Consider the following 26,417-nt stretch of genomic DNA (forward strand, 5'->3'; position numbering starts at 1 on the left):
TCTTGAAAAACGTAGAAACAAAACTCTTCTGGTAAAACTGTAAAAATGTACAGTCCTGGGACAGCACAGTGGACTGTGGTGATCAGTTTAGACCTCTGGATTACTAACACAACCTAATCCCTTCATCAGTGTTTTGAGAAATGTGATTTTTTTTTTCTGTAAAGGAATCAAATCTAATTATTATTTGTGAAAAAAGGTGAACCACCTGAATACTCAACTACAAGATCAGCTGGTATAAGTTTCATCCTTGTTACAACTGATTCTTCTATGACTTTATTTCATGCATAAGGTCACTCTAGAGTTAGGTAGCTCTCAACCTCATACTGGATCACAAATGTCTTTTATGAGAACTAAGCATTAACCTCAAGGATTGCAATGACCTTCAATTTAGATGAATTAAAAACTGTAGTCCAAAATGTGCATATAAGAACAATTTAGGTATCTCCAAAGCTAGGTAAGACGTAGGATTTCTGGGTTACTTTTGGTCTTAAATGTCCAAATCTCACCTAATCTGTGAAATAGTTACAGCAGCTCTTCCCCAGAGTGGTCTGTTGAAATGTGCTTCGATGGTGCACTACTCTGCTCTTCATCCATAAAACATTTCATCTTCAAAACTATATCAGAATCTAGTCCTTAGGTATCTACAAACATATCTACATACATATGACAGTATGTAAATTATAAACTTTCCATGTAAGAACACCCATTTCTTTTTCAACAATATCAGTTTATCTCTTTTTACATTTATGTATCAGCTCAGAATTTTAAAAGTAAATGCTTAGGATTCCCCATGGCCACAGTTCTCCTTCCCTCTGTGGAAATATGTTTCTAAAATAGCTCACATTCAATTACACAGGTCACTTGTGATAGTGACTTTTCTTGGTGAGCCTGAAGAAAAGTCTGCAGTATCTGAACCATGAAAAATTATGCACAGTATTTCATTTTAAAGATGTGCCAGATTAACAGAAGGTAATTGGGGTAGACTGTGAATGGTAGCAGCTGCTTATTTGCAAATGCTACAGACACCACTTCTTTTTGCTTAGAATTTCTATTAGGTACTTTTCTAACAACTACTATAGCTTATTTCTAGCTATGTCACCCCAAGCCAATATTCCTTACTGACTTTTGTTGTTGCTTTTTCTTGCACCAGTTTAACTCATCATTTCTACTATTACATCTACAACTGCAACCCTTCTACTACTATTTTATGTAAGCAAAGGAGAAACATTAAACAACGAGAGATGGTTTAAGATGACTTTTCTCTTTGTAATATTTTTCTGAGATTTGAAATCTGCACTATTCTAGTATCATTAAGTGTATCTAGGTTGAATTTTAACAGAAGTATGTGACAATATAAATGATTAAAAACCTTATATTGAGTGATGTTTTGGAGGACTCCACAGGCAACCCCTTCTCCCCCCCAACATACATCTTGATATTAATTGCAGAACTACTTCGGAGTTACTCTTCTAATATTAATTTGGGATTAGAAATTAGCACATGACTAGAATGATAATGAGAGACATATTTTCCTTATATATGCGTACAAAAGATGAAAGCTGGGTAATTTTTAGAACTTTCTCAGGAATTTATTTAGACAGTTTACACACAGTGAACTTTCTGGCCTCAAATGAGATGTCTTTAAAAAAAAAGGATTCTATCTGACTACATCTTGAAGATGCTACATCCTTGACTACATCTAAGATGCACCACGCCATATTGAATATCAACATCTTTTTGGTCAAAAGAACAAAAGGATCACTTTCAGATAACTTTCCCACTTTCTTCTCTTTTATATTGAAAGCTATTTTAAACCTATCATCTGAGCAGATTCCCAAAACTCTAAATTATGAATCTTCTGTGATTATCTCAATGATTTTTATTTAATATAAATACATGCCAGAGGAAATAAGATGTCCTGTAATATTATATCAACTATGCAATTTGCAATAGCATTCCTTTATTAAAAATGCCAATTACAATTTCACATAAAATTTAATTGAGGTCATTGCCCTCCTGACAAGTTATTTCTAAATTCTTTCTTCTAATAAGATTTGTGATTTTAACATTTTCCACATCAATGCTTCTTTCACATCTATATACTTCCTATCTATTTATAAAGATAATAGAAATTACCCATCATTTGGTTGTATCATTGTGCTATTAATAAGAAAGCTATCTATTTAACTGCTTATCTGGGAGATGAGATTATCATTTATGTGTAAATATGATCTTCTTAAAACCACAATTTATTACAACAAAATTATATTTGTTAAAATAATAGTATAGAAAAATAACACTAAAGTTATGAATGAATTTCTAAGATTGTTTTCCTTTGTAGTCTTGATTAAAATGCTCAGGAAATGTATAATCTTAAAAAATAAAATTCATTTTTACATTGGGCTTACTGCATCATTGCCATGTACTTCATAAAGTTAAATATGGCTTGCCAATTCATTATGTAGGCAAACAAGGGAGGTCATATTATTCACTAAGAGATCTCAACTACTGGTTCCTATTTTACTCAGAAATAATATATGGGCCAGGACAACTAAGATTATTACCTTGGAGGTTTCCTAAGCCTCATAGGATGCTTTACTTCACGTACATGCATGTGGTGGAGGGTACCTTGGCTGAAGGGCATAAAGGTTTCCTTTTTCACAGTAAACTTGCCTTAGGTATGTTTGCCATTGACATGCAAGTAGTCAGATATTCAAGACACAATTAATTCTGGTTTTGGTCCTTCAGGTATTTAATACATTTGGGAAGGTCATTTATGCTGAAGTTTAGTATAAACCCAGCTCTGGATTGAAAAAATAATAATTCTACCTTCAATCAAACTAATCTAAATATATTCATTCATATCGTAATATTATGTATTTAAACCTCAGGGAAATTAAAAAGAAGGAGGGTTTTTTTTCTATATTTTACTAATAATAGGCATATAAAATTAGGCAAGAAGGAAAAATTTGCTTTTAGTAAATAACATTCTATCTTGTACAGTTCCTGTACTGTGAGCAAGTCACACCTTAGTGTACACACAAATAGTGGAAACCACTGCTTTAGCGTAAAAAGAAATTGGAGACAACTGTTTGAGCAGTGATTCATGTTGCACAGTTGACTACTTCCAACACAGAACAAAGTGCTGCTACTGTTACATGCTCCATGATAAAAGAGGCAGTGGGTCTCCTCCAGTATGTGTGCATTGCCTCACACAAAACTAGGACAGTATGGTTGTTTATTCAGTACAGGACAACCTAATTTTATCCTCATGATAGTGGTAACTGAGTGAACAAAGTAATGGGGTCTTAAGTGGACCAAGTGGAGCATATAATTGAAATTAACATCACTTTCGAAAGTTGCACTTACCTATAATTAAGATCTTAGTATGAAAATAGCACCTTATGACCCAATATTCCCTACATGTCACTTGCCCGATTTCTATTAAAAAAAGAACTATTTCTTTTTCTACAACAGAGCAAACACTGAGAAGGAACTATTCTGTCCTGACAGGGTCCCACAAAGCAGGATGGATGTACAGAAGGGTAGTTTGCTAAAGCTTGCAACTCGCCTGGCTTGGGCTGGATTAGTTTATTCCCTGGTTAGCTATCACTCCAAAAACCAATGCCAATGTAAGGTACCAAAGAATCAGAAACATTTTTGTGAAGCAAAAAATAAATGCATTGATTCATGATAAACAAAATAATTACATCAGGACCTGTTTTGTTTGCTTAATTTTCCCTCTTGAAAACTCTACTCTAAGCTCACTTTCTAGGTTTAAGGTTCCTCCTTCTGTGCTCCAGTGATACCACTCTGCCTCTTTTGAGGATGAGAGTTCTGAGAAAAAGAAAAGAAAGGAAAATAAAAGGAAACATGATCAACATGTTTACTTAAAACATACCTCATTGCCTTTAAGTTATACAGTGTTAGTCAAAACAGGTAAGATGCAAAACTTGGCTTTTAAGGCACCATACTTGCCAGGTGTGAGAAGCAAATACACTAAAGAAGTTTTGCTGCATCATGTGACTTGCTTTTTAATACATTTCTGAATTTCTGTCAGTTGAGCTCCTGTTTCCACTTGCTTTCCTTTTTCAGCCTCTACCTCCACCATAATGTGGCATTAGGATTGTGCGAAACACTTCAACAGAACTTTGAGCCCACCCATACTTAACTGGAGAATGGAAGCCAGCCCAGGAAGAAGAACATGTGTTATTCCATAAAACTAGGGAAGAAGCCTAAAGACCTAGCTAAGAAAGAAAAGATTTAGTAAATAATCCTTTAGGAACACTTTTGGACACCGTACTCTGCTTGTGGTAGCAACAGGGTAATAACCATTGTATAATTATTGCAGGACAAATTTACAGTTTCCACTTCAACATATCAATATTGCACACTGCTTTCAGAAATCTTATCTTAGATTTTGCATTCAGGTTCACCACAGGATTTTTTCTTTTTTTTTTTTTTTTTTTAAATATGTTTCTTGAAAGTGTATATATTTGTATACGAACCTTTTAAAAAGGGAATTTATTAATATATAACTTAACACTTCATATTCAGAATAGTATACATTTAAAAATTGGATTTTTTTATTCAATGCTCTCACTTTTTTTCTGTATGCTGACTTGTATGTGTTTATTTTGCAGTTATTCCTGTTGTCATATTAGCAGTGAAATTTCTGGTTAAATTCCAAGCACAAAATCTTTTTAAGAAAGAAGGGGAAACATGCCACCAGTTCAATTTTCAAATTATGATACTTAGGTATTAGCAGGTACACCAGCCATAGGAACAATGGCATATTTGGGGAAAGGAGGTGGAAAGGAGGTGGAAACCACAATGTAGATATAAAGCATGGTGGCTCTTGGCTGCAGATTTATTTCCTCCAGACTCAAAGTCAGTAACTTAAAGTAATTTCTTTGGTAGACTAAAATTGATCATGGGGATTCTACCATGCTTTTTGTAGGAAAACTGAAATATGACTTCAGAAACACATAATGGAGAAAGATTGGAAGAAAAAAAGACACATTCTGCTGCCTTAATGGCTTCATCTGCTTATTGCTATCAGTAGCCCACATACTCTCAGAAAAGTGAAATAACTTTATTTTAAAACATACTGAGTCTTCCTGGGAAGCAGTTGTATACTAAATACACTTTTAAAAGAATAAGGATCAAAGAAATGTTGTTACGTTCTTTTTCACTGAAACTAACATAACTGCAACTGCCTACCTTTGGGTGTTTGCATGGAAAAGATTGGAGGAATTAAAGAATTATAGCTTTATGTCATTTTTTACCTCTATATTTATAATTTTGGTGTAAGATTTTATCTTTCTAATAGTTTTCTATTCTCTTAATTTCTTATGTTTGTCTTAAAAATATTTGTTCACCAAGAATAAAATATAGTTGGTATTTGTTTCATGGTTTATTCCTTGTTAGAAGGTAAGCTTTCATGAGTGAAAGAATACCTATAAACTGAAAACTGAGAACTGTTTTCAGCCACATTCTGTTGCTTCTTTACATAATTACACTGGTAGTAGTCCTGCAAAGAGCACCTGCATGGCATTATTTCAAAACTGAGGTTATAAATTATTTAGCAAGACTAAATTTTGAATTGCTAAAATCTTCAGTTATAGTAGTATTCATTGTCCATATGTTAAATTTTCCAGAGAAACCATTATATCTTATAAAATATTATGTTTTATTTAGCTATCTATATTTCATATACATCTAAAATATTTACATGAGGATTACTGCACTTTTAAAAATTCTGTTACTTTTTCTCCATTCAGTGACTGAATTAATCCTAACAGATAATTGTGTATCTTTTTTTATGTTTTTTATAGAGGGACAGAAATTACAGAACAGAAGAATGGGAGAGATTACTATTTTGCACATTAATACTTTTGTTCACAAGGAAACACAATACAGAAATTTATGCAGTTGCAGTGAAAATCCTTTTTCCAAATATCATTTAAATGACCATACTTTTTGTTGATATAAAGATTTTCTAGGAGGATAGGATTTCATTCCTATAAATAAATAAAAAATAATGATTGCTCTGTGAAAGGGGGTGTATTGATCCATAGCAGTCAAAGAGGGAGGATCACATAGATATGCACATGAAACAGCTGCTCAGATGTGAGTGAATTTATGAAAACACAATTTTTGCTACCATTTAACTAGATCTAGCTTTGGTAACAATAACAATTCTGTATTTTGAAACTGTGAACCAGTCCCCTTAATAATCTATTGACTTTCAGATGTATCACACAGTGAAGAAAAAATACCCCATCATTTGTGAACTGTCCGAACTTGATCAAGCATATCCTAACTGATGACAGAAACTTGCATGATCTGTTAGGTATGGAACATAAAACCTATATTCACTTCAGCTACTCTGTGAAACCTCATAAAATCTTGAGAGAGTTACACTAAGCTAATAATATATTGCTGCATCAATTGAGCCAAAAAATACCCATAAAAGTGTTCCTTTTACATGCTCTAAAGCCTCCTGAAGGGAGAGGAGGGTGAGAGAAGCAGAACCAGATTTTTCAGTGTAGCCTAAGTAATGAGGTCAGAACGGCTTTGTGCGAACACTAGTACTTGCTTTCTGAGGAGACAGCTTACAAACTGTGATTACCAGAAATTAATAAAGTTTGAGTGTCACAAACTAGTGTTTTTAATAACTGACTTAAAAAAGGGACACCTGAATATAAGAAATTTGCCTTATTCCATTATGTGATTTTATAAACATGCCCAATATTGTATTCAGTTTTGCTACTACAGGGTTATGAAGAACAATTTAGTGAGGAAGATGATGATATATATCTCTGCTAGATTGCCAAATAGACTGATTCCCAACTGTATTCAGGGAAGGTATTATTTTAATACAGAATATAACAAAGCAATGAAGTATATAATCTATGTATCAAAACAGATATTTTCAACTAGCTGAATGTATAACTCCTTTTCGTTAAAAAGTATTTTCCTGCTGTTAAATCTCTATTTGCTTTTTATATTAATTTAATAACAGCAAATATATTTAAAACACTCTAAAATTTTACAAACTAAATCACTCAATTTGTTTTACAAAATCCTAAATATTCACTGAAGTTGTGAGGTTCATCTCATAATTCTTCTCGCAGAGAACCAAGTAAAAACATCCAAGCTAAATGACTTGCCTATGGGTACCCATTCCATGTCGGAGAAGTCCTTTAGGTGACAAATCCCTATCCTCCCCTGATGTTCAAATCACTAAAATCTGCTTCACAAGGTTTAAGTGAGCAGCGTCCAGGTACTTTTTGGCGTAATCATTGAACTTGATCCTAAAACATAGTGTTCAGAAGATAAGGGACTTACCCACCCAAACTTTTTCAGTCTTGTATACTACCACACAGTATTGCATACTACCAAACAGTATTGCTAAAAGAGTTTGTGTAGGTAAAATCTTCATGACTGTGTGACTGACCCTATCCTGTCATCTAGACCTCGTATTTTCTAAAACCCACATAAGTTGCAGACACAATGATCAAACCTGTAGTCTTCAGTTGTCTTTATTCTTTATCCCAGGAATCTGGGACACAATTTTTGATCTCCCAGCCATGGTTTCTCTTCCTACATCTCCCATTTCCAGGAAATCGTGATTTAATGTATTCTGGCATCCCCAGCACACAGTTGAGGCACAGTGAATTAGCACTGGCCAGCTGCTGAAGCTTCCCCATGTCCCTCAGCTCCATCTTGGGACTCCTCTCGCAGAGCTTTGCACCCAGTATTGTACACCTACCAGGACTGATGATACCATTGGAACAGGTTCTTGTGTGGCAAAATGCAGCAGGCTGATGATGACCATGATATCACGGCAATTCTGGCTTAAACCAGTCTGCTGGTCCCACAGCTGAGACACGCTGATGGCAAGTGACTCCACACGTTCTATATCTTGCTGTTCAAGATTTAAGCCAGGATGTTATTCTGGGCAGGTCCGATAAGCCTCAAGAATTACCAGGTGATTTTAGGCTGATCCTGTGCAAAGAGAACCGTGTGCTGCCTGTTGTGAGAGCCCACCTTCAGCCTGAAACCCTCTCATTAATATCAGCCAGCATGTCCAGGATCAGCTCCTTGTACTTCTCCACCATGGGAGAGGTCAGCTGCTGGTGGGACCCTGCTGGTGGCTGCTCCCCAGTGGAGCAGCTGCTGTCAAAGATGTGTCAGCAAAGGGGCACCCAAGGGCAAGGCAGGGCTATGCCCTGTCCCCAGCTGTGCTCATGAGTCTGTGGATACTCAGCTAAGACAAGGGTAAAACTGAAGCTTCATACCCAGCTTTCTGGTAAATTTTGCATTACACTACCATTGAAGTAAACCCAACAGCTACACATACACAAACAAGCCCCTCCAAAACCAGTACAGATATCTGTTCTCTTTCCAGCTGAGTTAGGTGAGTATCAGGTTCCAACTTGCTTGTTCTCCTCCTGACCCATAAATTTGCTTTCCTGCCTCAGCTTCAACAAGAAGATAGAAATGCTTTTAACCAGAATACTCCTTGGTATTCCCCTGCAATTTGGATTCAGTCTGCTTTGGGCTATGAAGCATTCAGAGCCCAGGTCTCCATGCCAGGTTATTCTGCTTCAGCTGCTGGGTTATTACAAAAAAGAAGTGAACACAACTCCTGTCTCAGTCTCAGAGGATGTCTAAATGGAGAGAGGCAAGAACTTGACACCCCCTGCTACCTCCATCTACTTCGAGTGGAAGAGGAAGACACTTTTTGGTGGCACCTCATTTCAGCATAAATTAGAGAAGGAAAGCATTTAAATTTGGGTGGGCTCGATTACTCTGATAACTCTCACGTTTTCAGGGTCTGTTCTTTCCTCCATTAACTAGGTAAGGAGTTGAAGCAGATTGCAAACCGTGCAGCTGCTGCGTATACTGCGTATATACCCTATTTCAGGAGAATCTGACCCTGGTTCTGACATTCCAGTGAAGCGTTGCCCATGCTAGATGGAAAGTATTTCACCCGTGATGGTCAGAGTTATGTACAGGCCTGGAATATCACTTACACTGACGCTTTCACTGATTGCAATAAAAAGGTGACATTTTAAGAAAATTATACTCATGAGCTAAGAGTTGAGAACCGGGTTGGTTTTTATTCTCAACTTTCAACCAGACTCACTCTGAAGCATGAATAATGCTCTTACATATTTTTATCTTATCCTTTAAAATAGTGGTGCAGAGAGAGGAGGGGAAAAATGCACATTTTGTATTAAACTCTGAGACGACATTTCCTCTAAGTTTGTTTTCTAGTTTGGAAAAGCAGTCTACTTTGGAGAAACCACGAGTGGAAAAACAATCTTATTTCTATAATTTTACCTGGCAAAGGTCTTAAACAACAACAGGTGTCTGCATCAGACAGACACTTGCTTTAAAATAGAAATATTCCTTCAGGATAAAAGGAGACGGCTAGGCTTAAAAACCAAACAAACAAAACCAGAAAAAAATTACAAGAGCTTGTTTCTTTCCCGCTTCAAATGTTATGACAAGTCACTTAATCTGTCTTGTGCTCATCTCTAAATATGCGAATAATATTTTGCTACTTCACAGACATTTTTAGAAGTTGAATTAATGCGGTCACTGAATTGGAGTAGCCTGTCATTGTTTAACTCCGTTATATTCCTTCAGAGCAAAAAAAGCAGAAACAGCAGCTCCTGCACCAGCAACAACATTTACAGCACATATAATAGATGCGAAAGCATAAAAGCAATTAAACAAATTCTGGAAGTAATTTTTAAGGAGTAAGTTTTATGTACTTAATGTGTGTTCTGCTTTGATGGAAATAGGAATCTCAGCTATATTACTGAGGGTATACCTGGAGCAGGTGAGAGCCAGCTGATAGAAAAAAAGAAATGCAATCTGGCTTGATGAACTTTTCAGGAAACACAGGCAGAGTTGCAGGGGAAGGGTAGACAGCTCTCTGCCTGCTATGGGCGAGTCCTAGGTTTTTAACAGTTAAGAGGGAACCTGGATATACCAGAAGTGCTATGAAGGAGACAGATGCCTTCCCGTTCAGACAGTTCAGGCATCTGGGTGGTATGGAAAGCAGAAAGATCTGCATTTGGGCATGAAACATTCATACAAGAACATCTTGCTTACAATTTAGATTACTGCAACACAACGGTAAAACTGAATGGATGACTCCTAGACAGTAATGTTCTGTCTTCCTAATAATCCAAAACTTCACTTGTCTCCACAATTACATTTTAATTAATATTTTATTTATAATTCAGTTTTAGTCAAGCCAAATTTGGTATTAAAATAAAAACCCTGATCCAGGAAATTCCTCCTCTACATCTACATAAGCAAATTTTTCCTATTCAAAAATATAATCTCAAACAGATTTTTATTCATATTAATAAATGAGGAAAAAAATCAATGAATATGACAGTATCTGGAAGCTAAACTACATATTTTATAGGCTTATTAAAAGGAACATGTGCAGTAACTCAAATACTTGTTCTACAGAACTATTTACCACATTACTCCAGAGGTAGATACCAGTTAGCAGTGAGGTAGAAAGAAGTGTGATTGTTTCAAAAGTAGGTATAGCTCACTTTTTGATCTGAAAAACTGGAAGAGGAAAGCAAACCCAAAGATTTTCTTCCCTTTTCAAAAGACAGTACTTACACTATTAATAAAAAAAAGAAAAATAAAAAGAAATATATAGAAGTAGATCTACTAGGAGCACAGGCCTCTTTTTATCCCTCATGGGATAGAGAAGAGAGAAAGAAGGAAGGCTGCCAGTACGTAAGAGTAAATATCAGATAAGAAAATCCTAGTCAATATATTTTTTCCTTCAGTCAAACTATTTTTAATACATACAGTCCTGTCTCTTTCTAGGAGACATATGTTATTGGAAAGATTAGTTTTGCAGTACCTATTGCTTCTGCCAGCCTGCATCAAAGTAAATTTAGAGATGTGCTGACACTCTAATACCTGCTATCAGCTTCTACCTGTAGATAAGAGGTGAAAAAACATCTGTTGAAGGCCACCCTTAAAAAAAAATCCTGGTTGGTTGGATTCCAGTAAGTTTCTAAAAACTCAGTCTGTTGAGCAATTTGTTCACAGTAGTCAAATGCTACTATGAGGGATATTAAAAAATAAAAATAATAATAAAAAATCCACCTTTTAATGTACACAGTGATAATTTCTGAGACTATTCTGACAAGCTTTAAAATAAATTAACTTGAAATGCAAAGTAAAATACAAGTAACTGAGCCGTTGTGGGAAACTAATGAAATACATCTGCATAAGCCTGATTTGGGAGATTCTCATCCTTAAAGATGGCTGGATGGAAAGCAGCAAATATTAGCTAGACAAGAAAAACAGCAGAGGGATGAGTATGCAACCCCCGCCCCCCCATCTCAGATGTGCTCAGTTCTTACTATTCCTTGCAGAAAGCAAAGAAACAAAACCTTTTCCCCCCTTCTTTTTCAGTTTCAAATCAAACTAAACTAGCAAAAAATACTGACACCTCTCCCATTTAATGTCTTCAGAAAAAAGATGTGCCCTATTTTGCCTATTTCTCAAACCAGACCTTTAAAAAACAGGCTTCAAAACATATGGATAAGACCCTCATGCAATGTATGAATGAGTGTGCATACACCCCTCCCCTCCCCCTTCTTCTTCCAGATCAGAAGTTATCTTTCTTCAAAGGAAGGTGAGAGAACACCACATAGGATATCGCATAGCTATGCTCATGTCCTCTGCATTTCTCAGTTCAGTTAAAATCTTTCATCAAGCATGTAAGATTTTTGAGGAGAAAGTCAAAGACTGCCCAGAGAAGTTGTGGATGCCCCATCACTTGAAGTGTTCAAGGTCAGGTTGGATGGGGCTTTGAGCAACCTGATCTAGTTGAAGATGTCCCTGCCCATGGCAGAGGGGTTGGATACAAAAGATGTCTAAGACATCAAATATGATATCTCATTCTCATATGATATCTCATACATGTGATCCAATTTCAGGTAGAGGTACAGAAACAGTTCCACCAGTTCATAAAAGTATATCAGATGTTGTAGGGGATGCCTAATATTGAGACCAATAATGACTGAAGGAAAACAGGAGAAGAGTTTTAAGGACTCCTGTGCACTCTGTGAAGAAGAGAAATACACAGTTTCAGCAATGACTCAATTGTCTCACGGCCAGCTGAAGCTAATGTTCAGCACTAGAAAGAGAAACCCCCTTGAAGTTGCTATCAAGAAATTAAGGAAATTGATCTTGTTTTGTTTTTTTTAGATGGAAACTATAACCCATCAGAAACACCTAGCTTTGTATGGACTGCCTCTCTTGAAACAGATGAAGGTCAAGGCAGTAAGAATTGTTTGCAAATACTTCTCATCCACACAATTAAACAACTGTGATCTGAGCACTAGACAGTTTTTTTGAACTCACCTATTATTGAAGAAAAGTGTTGGCAGTACAAAACATCAAGTTGGTAAAACTCCTTTAATCCTTTATTGTGGAAATTTGCCTTACCAGTCGCTTTCAGTTCTTAAATCAGTGTAGTTCTTAAAACAGCATAAAACATTCCTTTGCCTGCCAGTGGATTGACTTATATGAGCTGTATTTCAAATCCCTGTTCTCACCGATATGACAGACTCAGGACATTAGACAGACTATGCAACACTGTGTTGCATTCTTCTCCCCATGGGTTAGTGTGCTGTGTATCATGGAAGATATATGACTGAAATGTTAAAATTCAGATGAAGAAAAGCCTCACATTTCACTTTCATGTCTTAAAGTGTCTCCGGCTTTCTTTGGTAACATAGTTGAATCTCTTGTTTTTCATTCTCAGTGGTTTTGTAGTCATAAAGGCTCTATATTTGTTGACAAGATAAACTGGTTGAGGTAGCAGCTCCTGAAAAGCCAGTTTAGCTTCCTCGACTAGGAATGTTCCTGCCTGTACCAGCTCAGGTGTTAGGGAGAACTCAGGACCCACTAATACTAACTGGAATGGCCCAGAGGTACTTAGAAAAGTAGAAAATCAGCTTCTAAGACATCTGGAATTAGTGTTAAAGAAAGATCCTATATCTATAGAAGTTATTACACTTATACCAATTTACAACCCTCTAAGGCTCAGGCTTGGCCAACAGTATTTCTGGTAGCAAAAAGAATCAGTAAAAAACAAATAGAAGAAATACAGATGTCGTCTTGGATCACAAATAGAGTATTCACATTCATTCGTCTTAACTTTCCAGTTGATCTTTGACAACTAGATAGAGCTCTCAGTTATTTCTCTCAGAAATACATCATCCGTCTGATGTAGAGGTTTCTTATCTACAGACAACACTTAACAGAATAGACTGCATTAAGATAATGTTTCTGTGTGGTTTTTTCATATATAATTTTGTTTTTCCCTTGTACATATGCGTGGTTTTGCCCTCAGAATTTATTTTATGATCAGTGTAAAATTGCCACTAGTGTATTACATGAAGGGTGAAGGGTCTCAGAGTTATGATTTAAAGAAACAAGATTAACTAGAACCAAGGTAAGACACAGTATTTTTTTAGTTTCAATCAAGAATGTCAAATAATATCTGAAAAATACAGGATAATATCTGAGAAGCAAATACTGCAAGAATACTGCTTGTAATAAGGAACAGTCTCATGTTTTATGAGATTTGAAAAGCCACTCTCATCACCTTTACTTAAAAATTCAGGAGAGCAACCTGAAAGTAATATCCAGAAATTCAGCTTCTGCAGCTCAAGACCAAGGGAAATTCTGGCTAGATAAAAGGAAACAAAATACACCCATAAGGGTCCTTAAGCATGGAATTAACAGGGTGCCTGAGAGGCTCTGACACCTCCACCCTTGGAGACACTCAAACTATCGGGAAAGACCCAGAGCTACTTGACAAAACTTTGACGCTGGCCCTGCTCTGAATAGTGTCTCAGACAACGTTCCCTCCCAGCCTAAACTATCCTACATTTCTGTGATTCTAACGTGAAGGAAGAGGTGGATTTAAGTGGTAGGCTATGCTTATTAATCTAAATACCCAGGAGGTGAGCTGCATAAAGCACCTATCCACCACTGCAGTGGAAACTAGTAGGTGTACCAGACATCCCACTGACTAGTAACCCTCTGAATGAGAAACTGGAAGGTTCCCTCTCCTGTATTTTCTACTTCCCTTGGAAAGTTCAAATAAGTTAACAAATGAGCAATCTTCAAAGCCTACTCAAGGTCAGTACATCCATCAGAACCAGAGAGGAAATTTGAATCTTGCCATCCTCCCTTTCATGAACTGTACAAATTATGAATCAGACAGAAGATGCATTATATATTTTCAACAAGCAGCAAAAATAACTGATCTATTTACAGCATTCACACTGATTCAGCATCACCCAGGGAGGTGACTCAAAGTAATTTTAACAGTTCAGAAAAAAAGCCTTGCGAATTCTGTTAAGTTTTTCAGTATATTAGGATAGCTCTAAAGACAGAAAGGCTAGTCTTTTACTGACAATTTTTTTACTGGATATAGTCTTAAATACACAATTAATGATACCTCAGTATCTTAAATTATTATTTTATATTGGTTGTATTCCTGTGCTTACTCCTGGCAGAAATATAATACTCCTTAAAACATTTTTTTTTGAGGGCGCTCACGAGCCATGTCCAGGACAACCAGGGGATCAGGCCCAGCCAGCACAGGTTCATGGAAGGCAGGTCCTGCTTGACCAACCTGATCTCCTTCTATGACCAGGTGACCCGCCTCGTGGATGAGGGAAAGGCAGTGGATGTGGTCTACTTGGACTTCAGTAAGGCCTTTGACACTGTCTCCCACAGCATTCTCCTAGAGAAGCTGGCAGCTCACGGCCTAGACAGGTACACTCTTCGCTGGGTAAAAAACTGGCTGGACGGCCGAGCCCAGAGAGTTGTGGTGAACAGAGTTAAATCCAGTTGGCGGCCGGTCACGAGCGGTGTTCCCCAGGGCTCAGTACTGGGGCCGGTCTTGTTCAATATCTTCATCAATGATCTGGACGAGGGGATCGAGTGCTCCCTCAGTAAGTTTGCAGACGACACCAAGTTGGGTGGGAGTGTTGATCTGCTGGAGGGTAGGAAGGCTCTGCAGAGGGACCTGGACAGGCTGGATCGATGGGCCGAGGCCAACTGTATGAGATTCAACAAGGCCAAGTGCCGGGTCCTGCACTTCGGCCACAACAACCCCATGCAACGCTACAGGCTTGGGGAAGAGTGGCTGGAAAGCTGCCCAGAGGAAAAGGACCTGGGGGTACTGGTTGACAGCCGGCTGAACATGAGCCGGCAGTGTGCTCAGGTGGCCAAGAAGGCCAACGGCATCCTGGCCTGTATCAGAAATAGTGTGGCCAGCAGGAATAGGGAGGTGATCGTGCCCCTGTACTCGGCACTGGTGAGGCCGCACCTCGAATACTGTGTTCAGTTTTGGGCCCCTCACTACAAGAAGGACATGGAGGTGCTGGAGCGCGTCCAGAGGAGGGCAACGAAGCTGGTGAAGGGCCTGGAGCACAAGGCTTATGAGGAGCGGCTGAGGGAACTGGGGTTGTTTAGCCTGGAGAAGAGGAGGCTGAGGGGAGACCTCATCGCGCTCTACAACTACCTGAAAGGAGGGTGTAGCGAGGTGGGTGTTGGTCTCTTCTCCCAAGTAACTAGCGATAGGACAAGAGGAAATGGCCTCAAGTTGCGCCAAGGGAGGTTTAGATTGAACATTAGGAAAAATTTCTTTACTGAAAGAGTGGTCAGGCCTTGGAACAGGCTGCCCAGGGAAGTGGTGGAGTCACCATCCCTGGAGGTATTTAAAAGACGTGTAGATGAGGCCCTTAGGGACATGGTGTAGTGGGCATGGTGGTGTTGGGTTGACGGTTGGACACGATGATCTTAGAGGTCTTTTCCAACCTGTATGATTCTATGATTCTATGATTCTATGATTCTATGATCTAGGTTCACAATGGAGATTGAATCGCTTTATTTACAAAACATTTATACAAACATAGATGTAATGTAAGCTTCCATATACTACCCTACTAACGTGCTGTAAGCTCTATTTTAGACAGGTGGGCTTCAGGACATTTAACATTTTATGTCAATTTAATAAACTACAAAAATATCTCACATACACTAGACGGAGGCACTTCTCAACAGGATAGAAAGGTGGGCCACCAGCTCACTTGACAGAAATAGGGTAGAATTATGTAACTACAGTTTGGTTGAGAATTGTCATTAGACAATTAATACATTCAGTGAAAATCTTCATACACTAAGAGAATATCTGTTGGTTTCATTTATATATGAAACAGCTATACACAAAATATTTATATATATGCAACTAGTAGATTTCATACTCTAGGCCTAAATCATGTTAAGGAACTATGATCCTTTAATGCTATGCATGAAGACGCATTGTTTTGTAGCTATAATACTATTTATTCTGAAATGTACAGAAGACAGAATAATCAACATTTTTAGAAGGGAATTCTACAATTAATATTTATTTTAGAGATGTTTTCCCATTTTCCCTAAAATAATGGGAAGAACACTTTTAACTTTCAAATGAGATTGACATGAGGTTGCTAAGGGGGAGTAAACAAACTGAGTTCATTAGACATGAAAGTTTTCTTTGTGGATAGTAATGTCTAGCTATGAATAAATCAAAATGATTGCAAATGTGCTATCATAATTATTATCACTATTACACATCAGCAATGTGGAATGGTGGAATGGCCAAAAATATAAATAATGAAAACTTTGAATCTTTTTCTTTTTTTGATAGAAACTGAAGTGACAAAATATTCACTGAAGGCTGGAATTACTTCACTCTGGATGGAATTATTCTTGTGTAAGTAGGAACTTGATCAGGACTAGGAATCGAATATGAAAGCTGGCAAATCCGTGCTTACTAAATAGTGTAATGAAAATACAATTGATTTGTGAAAACCTGCCTCTACACTGCAGATCATCCAAAACCTATTCTGGATGAAAATTCCAGTAATATTGAGCATATACAACTTTGAGGAAATATCTACAAAAAGGTAGGAAAGGGTAGCAAATTAAAGCTATAAAATATATCCCAGGGAAAATGTAGTTTTGGGACTACAATACAGCAAACAAACAATAATCTCTTTATCTATATTTTTTGTTATTTTATATTCATTCTAAAATATTTTCCTGTAAACTGCTATGTGACTTTTTTTACTATTAATTCTGGAGTCAAAGTTAAAAATAACGCATGCACAAGTACGTTATCTAATTGGAACATGCAGTTACAATAGTTGTCCTTGAAACTTTTTGGTACAAATAATCAGAAATGTAGGTGGTTTGACAGAACAAGAGATGCTCATTATCATACACTGTCTCAGTGTTTTATACTTACTTTTTGTGAGTTCACACATGGGTTTGAGTAAAAAAAGGGGGGATGGGTCTTATCTATTTATGTTGATCAGGCTTCAAGATTTTCATAACACATTTTTCTGAGCAAACCTCATTTGGAGTAAGAGCAGGAATTACTTTCTGTCGTAAGTAATGATTCCCAAAATCTTTGAAAGCATTTTATAGGGTTACAGACTTTGGAATTACTTTTGTGTATCACCTGAAAACCATTTATTCTCATTTTCATGCAAATTCCAGAGTTCTATATACACTCCACATGTCTGTGGCTGTCTCCCCTGTCTGCTGTATTCTACAGTGTACATATATGTGTGCATGTGGGTAGGTGGGTACATAAAATGTATGTATTTTGCAGTGTGGGTACCGACACCTTTCTCATAACTATAGTCAAGTAAACATCAGATAAACTTTTGAAACAAGTATCTTCCATCTGTAACATAAATTACTCCTTTGAAACTCAATATGAAATGGGAAAACTAAATAGGAATGTGAGAGTCAAAAAAAGAAAACCAGTAAAAACATATTTCACCTTCTTATATCACAAAAGTAACAGTTTTGAAAAATAATGCTGTTTAATCCTCTGCCTTTTAAGAATATAGAGAGTCACCAATCAATATGAACAGGAGTGTAGTAGTATATTATAAGCAGTATATTATAGTCTTCCAGTCCTTAAAATGGCTGATAGATGAATAAAATGCGTATTGGCTGAGAGATGAATAAGCTGTTTGGTCATAGAATCATAGAATCATAGAATCATTAAGGTTGGAAAAGACCTCTAACATCATCGAGTCCAACCGTCAACCCAACACCACCATGCCCACTACACCATGTCCCTAAGCGCCTCATCTACACGTCTTTTAAATACTTCCAGGGATGGTGACTCCACCACTTCCCTGGGCAGCCTGTTCCAAGGCCTGACCACTCTTTCAGTAAAGAAATTTCTCCTAATGTCCAATATAAACCTTCCCTGGCGCAACTTGAGGCCATTTCCTCTTGTCCTATCGCTAGTGACTTGGGAGAAGAGACCAACACCCACCTCGCTACAACCTCCCTTCAGGTAGTTGTAGAGCGCGATGAGGTCTCCCCTCAGCCTCCTCTTCTCCAGGCTAAACAACCCCAGTTCCCTCAGCCGCTCCTCATAAGCCTTGTGCTCCAGGCCCTTCACCAGCTTCGTTGCCCTTCTCTGGACACGCTCCAGCACCTCCATGTCCTTCTTGTAGTGAGGGGCCCAAAACAGAACACAGGATTCGAGGTGCGGCCTCACCAGTGCCGAGTACAGGGGCACGATCACCTCCCTGCTCCTGCTGGCCACACTCTTTCTGATACAGGCCAGGATGCCGTTGGCCTTCTTGGCCACCTGGGCACACTGCCGGCTCATGTTCAGCCGGCTGTCAACCAGCACCCCCAGGTCCTTTTCCTCCGGGCAGCTTTCCAGCCACTCTTCCCCAAGCCTGTAGCGTTGCCTGGGGTTGTTGTGGCTGAAGGGCAGGACCCAGCACTTGGCCTTGTTGAACCTCATACAGTTGGCCTCGGCCCATCGATCCAGCCTGTCCAGGTCCCTCTGCAGAGCCTTTCTACCCTCGAGCAGATCAACACTCCCGCCCAGCTTGGTGTCATCTGCGTCAAATGTTCTCTTTAGCAGAACTAGTGCAATTTCACTGAAATGGTTGGTGTTGCCATGATTTACACTAGTGGAAAAATAATTTTCTCCTTTTTTATACTTACAGTGCAGGAAAAAATATATTTTACATTCATCTTCTCTCAAAAACTAGCAAATGGTTTCAAAAATAAAAAGAATAAAATATGAATTTATGAAAATCTTAAGGCTGTTCTGAAATGGTATAAAATTGGTGGCACTTGCATTTAATTTTTCTGTTCACCTAATGAAAATAGACTTGGTAAAACTCGAAATACCTCAACTAGCCTACTTCTATAATTATACAACTTACTGAGGTGAAAAATGTAAATGTATGCTCTAAAACTAAAATGTCCATGGCTCCATCAAAAGAAGACCTGGTAATATCATCTTGTATACTCCTACTTTCGAGATACATGTTTAAATTGCTTTTTCTTGTCTTGTCTTTAGTGTCAGAAATTTCCTCCCTATCTACCATTGAGGCTGTGCCCACAGTGATCATTTTTATCTTAGCTTTGATTAAAGTACTGCAATCCAGGTTGCTTTTTAATGTAATCATCACAATAGGTTTAAATAAATACAGTACACAGAAACCTGTTGAAAGTTAAGATGCAAATACTCACACGTTTTTTAATTCCTTCGGCTAAGCTATTCTAAATTCAGGATCAAATCTGCATAAGTTAGAAAAGGCTTGAGTCCTGCTCACCTTATCAAGATCTTTAGCCTTCAAAACTCCTAAGCTAGCTCAGAGTTACAGACAAAAGGAGACTGACATATACGCTTACATGCTGGCTTTTGGGAATATTATTGGCCTGCTAGAGCTTCATTTACTCAGAAGATGTTAAGTACATAAAATAATAAAATGTCCATAATAATAATACATTTTACTTCTCGTTTTCAAAAGATAAGGAAACCTAAAAGCTGTAAATGTTTTTTTCTATTTTTTTTTTCTGGTAAGTTACTCTTTGCAATGAAAGCTGAAAGGCATTCCCAGCCGATTTGACCATAAATGAGAGTATTTGGGGGTGGGGGTGGGGCAGACCAGAGGTATTATTGAGAATTTCCCCATTGCCTACATTCTGTGCCAACATTGTGTCAACAAGAAGGGATTTCTTCTATTGGACCTTTCCGTTCAGCTATGCACTTCCTGTTAATTGGATCAATACTTGTGTCTATTGGAGCTGGTTTAATATACCTAATGAAGGTTCATTTAAGGTTCATTCTGGTTACAAGGTAGTTCTTTTCTCATCTTTTAAAGACCACTTTTTAGACTAATATTCATTGGTAAGTGATCTTCATTTAAGGTTCGTGTTTGAAACCAGGAGTAGTTGCACCACTAAGCAGTGAATACAATAAATTAAAAATAATAATAATGCTCAAAGAAATTTTATTTTTCTTTTATCCCCTTAAGATGCATATGCACTTTCATTTCTTACCAGCATAGGCATAACTTCCTGGACTTGCATGGAAACAAATCTATCATTATGGCAAATCATTCTCTCTTAAATCTTATCCCTTTCTCTGGTTTTAAATGGAAAACATTTTCCTGTTACACACTTTGAAAAGGAAGAAGTGTCTTACAACTGGAAAGTAGGACAAGCCACCTGAAGACTTCAACACATTTAAACACCTAACTACCAACAAAAAGGACTACAAACATCACAATCACCAATACCTATGAAGTCAGTGAGATTTGTAGGTGCTGAAAACTTTCAGCAATCAATTTTGGGTTAAAAAGTTAATTATGGCCTTGATTCTGACATATACAGTTAAAATGTGGCTATTCTGTATTTAGCAAAAAAACAGTACACTTTGTAGTCAGACTATTGTTCAAGTGATATATAGTTAGGTATCAGTGGTTAGGTCTTAAAAAATACAGCTGTCATCATCACAGATTAAAGCAGACTACTATCAAAATTGCATCCCAAAAGTAGCTTTTCTAGCAGAATAGAAATTTGAGTGTATGTTGTGTCTGTTGTTATAAACTGTCGTTATAAACTACCATGATGTCCTTTGAAACTGAATAAAATCCATCAAACTACTTCCTGTGAAGAGATCAGTTAAACTGTCAGTTTAAGGGCTTGTGTTTGGATAACTGATACCATTCTATGAAGTTATCTTTGGTAAATATTCTAAACTGAATAGATACCATGTACTATTTGATGAACAGAAATAGCCTGAAGTTTCACAATTCTAATTGCATCATACAGAAAAAAAACGAATTAGAAGAAAAAGATGAAGTAAAGACAGTATCTACAAAATGTGTTTTGGAGGAAGCAAGCATTCGCATCAACTTCGCATGTTGACTATTTATTTTTCTTCTTTTTGTTTTGTGGGAGGGAAAGCTCGAGAACCACGACTGAGACACTTTTGCATTCCATGGGATCCTCTGGTCCCTTTCAAGAAGCAGCACATTGCTGTAGCGTAATTTTTGTAATATTTTTAGTCTGCATCTTCCTTATTTTAATAGGCGTAGTTACACTAGTCACAGCCACTTGAACTAGTGAATTTCTGTCTGTTGAGAGGGGCGGCTTCGTGATTTCATATAATTTTCAAGATTTTTGGACATTAAACATGGGATGTGGAGGTCCCTGACTTGAATTAATCTAATCTCAGTGTCTAACAGCCGACTTTGATCCCTCAAGGCACAATAACAAATACCTACCTATTAAAAAACCAAAATTTTTATATATATGTATATCAAGAGAGAGAAAATATTTCTGCAGAGGACTACTTAGGAAAGCACACATTCATTTTGACTATTATCTATTCAATATCTTAAAATATTTCTCATAGAGCTGAATGTATTCCTAACATATATCAGCTAACATGAGAAAGACTACCCAAATTTGTCAGTCAATATAAAATATTTGAAGCCCCAAAAGGTAAAAAAATGTTTTACCTAATTTTCCCTGTCTTTTTTTCTGTAATCCTTTCTGTTGTTTAGAACAAGATCTGTTATTGTGTTCTATGTACAATTCCCACAGTACAAATGTAAAGATGTAAGTATAACATGGTTTACATAACATAAAATATGGCTTAAAATATTCTAATACTCTCCCTGTCCTGTTATCATTCATCCAAAAAGCAAACAAGGGAAAGTAACAATTTAAACTCCACTACTTTAAGAGGAAATAAGCTAAGTTGAACATCCTACCTCCTACAAAATTCCACATTGCAGTCTGAACTGAAGAACGCCGATGATGATAAACTCAAAAGCATAATGTGATTTTCTTTCTAATGACATTTCCACTCCTTTCTGAAGGATAAAATAATGCTGTGTAAATAAGTCTTTTCTTGCAGAAGAAAACTAGCATGCAATAATTTTATTACTTCCAGATTAGAGCAGATAAATGCATCTGCAGCACTTCAGCAAGTTGGTTTCGAATGGAAGTCTGCCATTCTTCTAACTACAGCACACTTACTGACTTTGGAGCAAATATAATGATCTCTAGAAAATGCATTGTTTGTCCATCTTTATTTCCTAATTCTCACGTATGAAAAGACTAAAAAGTTAGTGGTTTTCCACTGTAAAATAATTCTACATTACTCCTAACAGTAATAGAATCCAACTTCTCTCTTGCCTAGCCATTTTAGCAGTAAAAGGATTCAGATGTAAAATATATGTAATATATTACCTATTCTTCATATTTCACAGCTTTTAGACTACTAGCTAGTTCTAAATAAAATAATGACTGGAAATAAATATAATGGGTTGTCTATAAGAAGCACATACACTGTAAATGGATTGCAAATTTAGCTGTCCAATAATATGGACAGTGTTTTTGTCTACAGCTACAATTTTTAATCCAATTTGTTTTGCAAGAAATAATGAATTTTAGCAGTCTTTAAGAATTTGGGAGAAGAATTTAATTTTTCTAATTAACAGTAAGCATATTGTGGCACTTTCACTTTACACTCCTGAAAGAAAGGCATCTAAAAACTCCTAAACTTAGTTTCCTTTATTTTATAGTCATACAAGTATTTTCGAGAAAACCTAGCCTCAAGACCTACAATCAGTTTACTGGACAGTGTTAATTTCTTAGGAGAATAGCTTACTATATCGGATAACATCCATTTATTACTTGAATTTAATTTAGAATTTAATTTCATTTTAATTAAATTCTTCCTACATGTTGAAAAGACCTATATCTAACCACATTCAGCTCCACAAATGACTTTATGTTAACATCCAATTTATCAATTTTCTCCTTAGGGATTGTATGTACAGTATGAATACACAAAAGCAAAAGGAGAAAGGAAGACAAAGCCCACTCAGCAATACTATGACACGCAAAGAGGGAAAAAAGTTTATCTACTTAATTCATCTAATCTAAATAAAAAGAATTGATGACATCTGTTTATAAACAGTCATACTGTTTATTATTGTTTAATCATATTGTTGAAACAATGGTGGGTAATAATTTGATAAGTCAGAGAAAATAATCACCTTCAATATTTATTACATTTAACTTTTTTTATCAACACTATTAATGCTCAAAACTTTTGTTTTGTGGGTACTCCCCAAATAAAACTCCCTATTCTAAAATGTGAGAGACAGCATCACGATGCAGTTGAACAAATGAATGTTGCATGGCAGCCAAAGAAGAGAAAATGTAAAACAACATTAAGGTCCATATTATTCTTAGTTCATCGGCAGTTCTTCTCACAACTTAGAAACTGCTGTCATCATGTGAGAAGTTGAAGTATAGGCATTCGAAGAAACAGTCTGAAGTCTAGAAAATTAGAATCATCATGCTCCAAGTTCTTACTGGTTACATTAAGCGAGATGGAGAAAGTTTAGAAAAGCATGATCCATATTTAAACTTCTTAAATTCCACCTCTGTCATTCTGCTTAGTATTTTCTATTTGCTTATTCTAGGCTGTCATACATGTTTGGCCTAGATTAAATACTGCCATGAGCATTTAACTAAATCTGAACTTTATGACAGAAAGATGAAACAACTGAGACTGACATCAAAGAAGATAAAAAGCTGAGGATAACCTTGCAGCAAGAAAAAAGTCCCAACAGTACAGATGACCAAAACTGTAAGGATGTTTATAAAGTAAAAGTTTGAAAAAGTTAACATATGAGAAGATGGAAGGGATGTTGTTACAACAACTACAGGTGTTTCCATGTCAATAGCAACTAATTTTAGCAATTGCATTTTGAAATGCCTCTGGAGCAGGAGCCGGAGGCCAGACAAGATATAAGGAACTTTAAATGGCATTACGTGGCTAAATTTTGATCACTGAATCCCACACTCCTTTAATTAAATACTCTCTTCTTACCTTCACCTCGTGATGTTTAGTGTTTTGACAAAGCATTCCTAGAAGATAAAAAAAGCATAAAAAGGAGGTTCAAAAGTAGTTATTCTCCTACTTCTCTTTCAGGAATCCCAACATTACATACCAATTTCTACTCTGGTTTTATTCAAATTTATTTATGTGTCTGAGAAGTAGAAGAACTTTCAGAAGTATATTTTAGGTAGTCTATAAGCATCTAGAAGAACATCTCTTGCTTTCTTCATTGGAACTGTTCATCACAGTCTCGCCTGAAGGTCTGGGTACTTTTGCAAAGTAGGTGAGCAAAGCCCTTGAGTTGGCAAAGAGAGGGAAAGAAGGCTGACTATACTGCAAGTTCAGCTATGGGGGACACTGAAGGGATGTCTGCAAGAAGCACATATGCTATAAGATGTCTATAAGAAAGGACAAACTGTCAAAGGAAAAGTCAACAGATTAGTGCAGCTACAAGACAAAATAAAGCAACCACTTTCCCTCCTACATTGAGCAAAATAAATGCAGACATAATACCAGGAATAAAGGTGTCTTTCCAAAGTACTGTAGAAAAGTCCCTTTTCCAAATCAGAAGTCCTTGTTTTATGACATGGAAATATAGATCTGGTGGAAGAGGAAATGCTGGCAGGTCCTTCTCAAAAGATGACCATGTGTCCTCCCATACAAAGGACACCCCTGCTGAGCTAGGGAACCCATGTGAAAGGAGGAAGCTGGCTGCAATGGTGAATAATTCTGCTCTTAGACATACAGTTTGGTTTGTAATCTCACAGAGGAATGCACAGTGACATGCCTGTGAGTGCAAAACAAGAGGACTATACAAAGCATCTGAATAGGTTTGTAGAAAATCCTGGGGTCATAGTCCACAGTTCTGTGTTACAGGAAGAAGTAAACCAGAAACTACAGAATCAAAATTGGAGTGAGCTGCATAGAAAGCTGTGTTAGTATTCTTGAAAACTGCTCCCAGGATGCAGAAAATGAGACAGAAAGGTTATTGAGGAGGCAAAGTTAAAATAAGTGTTTGATTCACACATTGAAAAAAAGAGGTATAAAGATTGTCAGAAACAGGACACATTTCCAGAAGACAGGAAGATTGTGCAGGAAGGTCAGACTTCCCTTAAACTATTATTAAATCCAAGTTGCTGGATTTTCATATCAAGAGGGTCACACAAGATTTTTAAAGCTAAAGATGAGGAATATCAATAGGTATTATAGAATGCCTTCAACCAAGATGTGCTGAAGTTTATTGTGCTTATAATGTACCCAACAGCCACAAAGTCAAAATATCCTGTATCTTCAGGTGAAGGATAGGACGGAAGTTGGAAATACTCAAGCAAGAATCCACAGAGAATTGTCAGAACACACTGACAGCGAAACAGAGGACAGTGAAGCAATGATACATGTGAAGTCTAAGAAATAAAATGATGAAATAATAATGCCTGTTCTTAAATAAGGCTATTGACATAATAATCAGATCAGAAGCTGGAGGGAAGGATGACAGTCAATGGGACATTAATACTAGGGTGCATGGTGTACAGGGAAGACAGAATAGGATGTTACTATTGAACAGATGCTCTTTATCAGTAATCATGCATTCAATATATCCTTGCAGGAGCAAAAAAAAAGTAAATAATAATAAAAAAATCATTATGGTTATACTTCATTTCCAAAATGGGTACTATAGCAAAATGTGAGAACTTATTCAGAAAAAGGAAAAAATGCAAGTTAAAAGTTGAATCTTTAAAGATGTTGTAGAAAATGTACAAGAATAAAATTCTCGAGACTCAGAACAAATGCAATAGAGTCACAAAGAAATAAGGAAGGTCCAAAAAGAAACCAGTGTGGCTAAAGAGTGAGGATAAAAATGGCAATCAGAAATGAGGAGAAAAAGTGAAGCTGAGTCTGAGTGAGGAAAACCATCGTGAGGGGATGACCATAAACTCTGGCACTTTAAGTGAAGAAATGCAAATAAGACAGGCCATTAAAAGTTTTGGGAAAAAGTACAAAAAGCACAAAAACTAGTAATAAATCCTTTTTAAAGCACATCGGAAGCAGGAAGCTCATCACAGTTCCTTTAAGGTCAACAAAGGCT

Source organism: Calonectris borealis, chromosome 4 (genome assembly GCF_964195595.1).
Source record: "Calonectris borealis chromosome 4, bCalBor7.hap1.2, whole genome shotgun sequence".
Classification (NCBI taxonomy): Eukaryota; Metazoa; Chordata; class Aves; order Procellariiformes; family Procellariidae; genus Calonectris; species Calonectris borealis.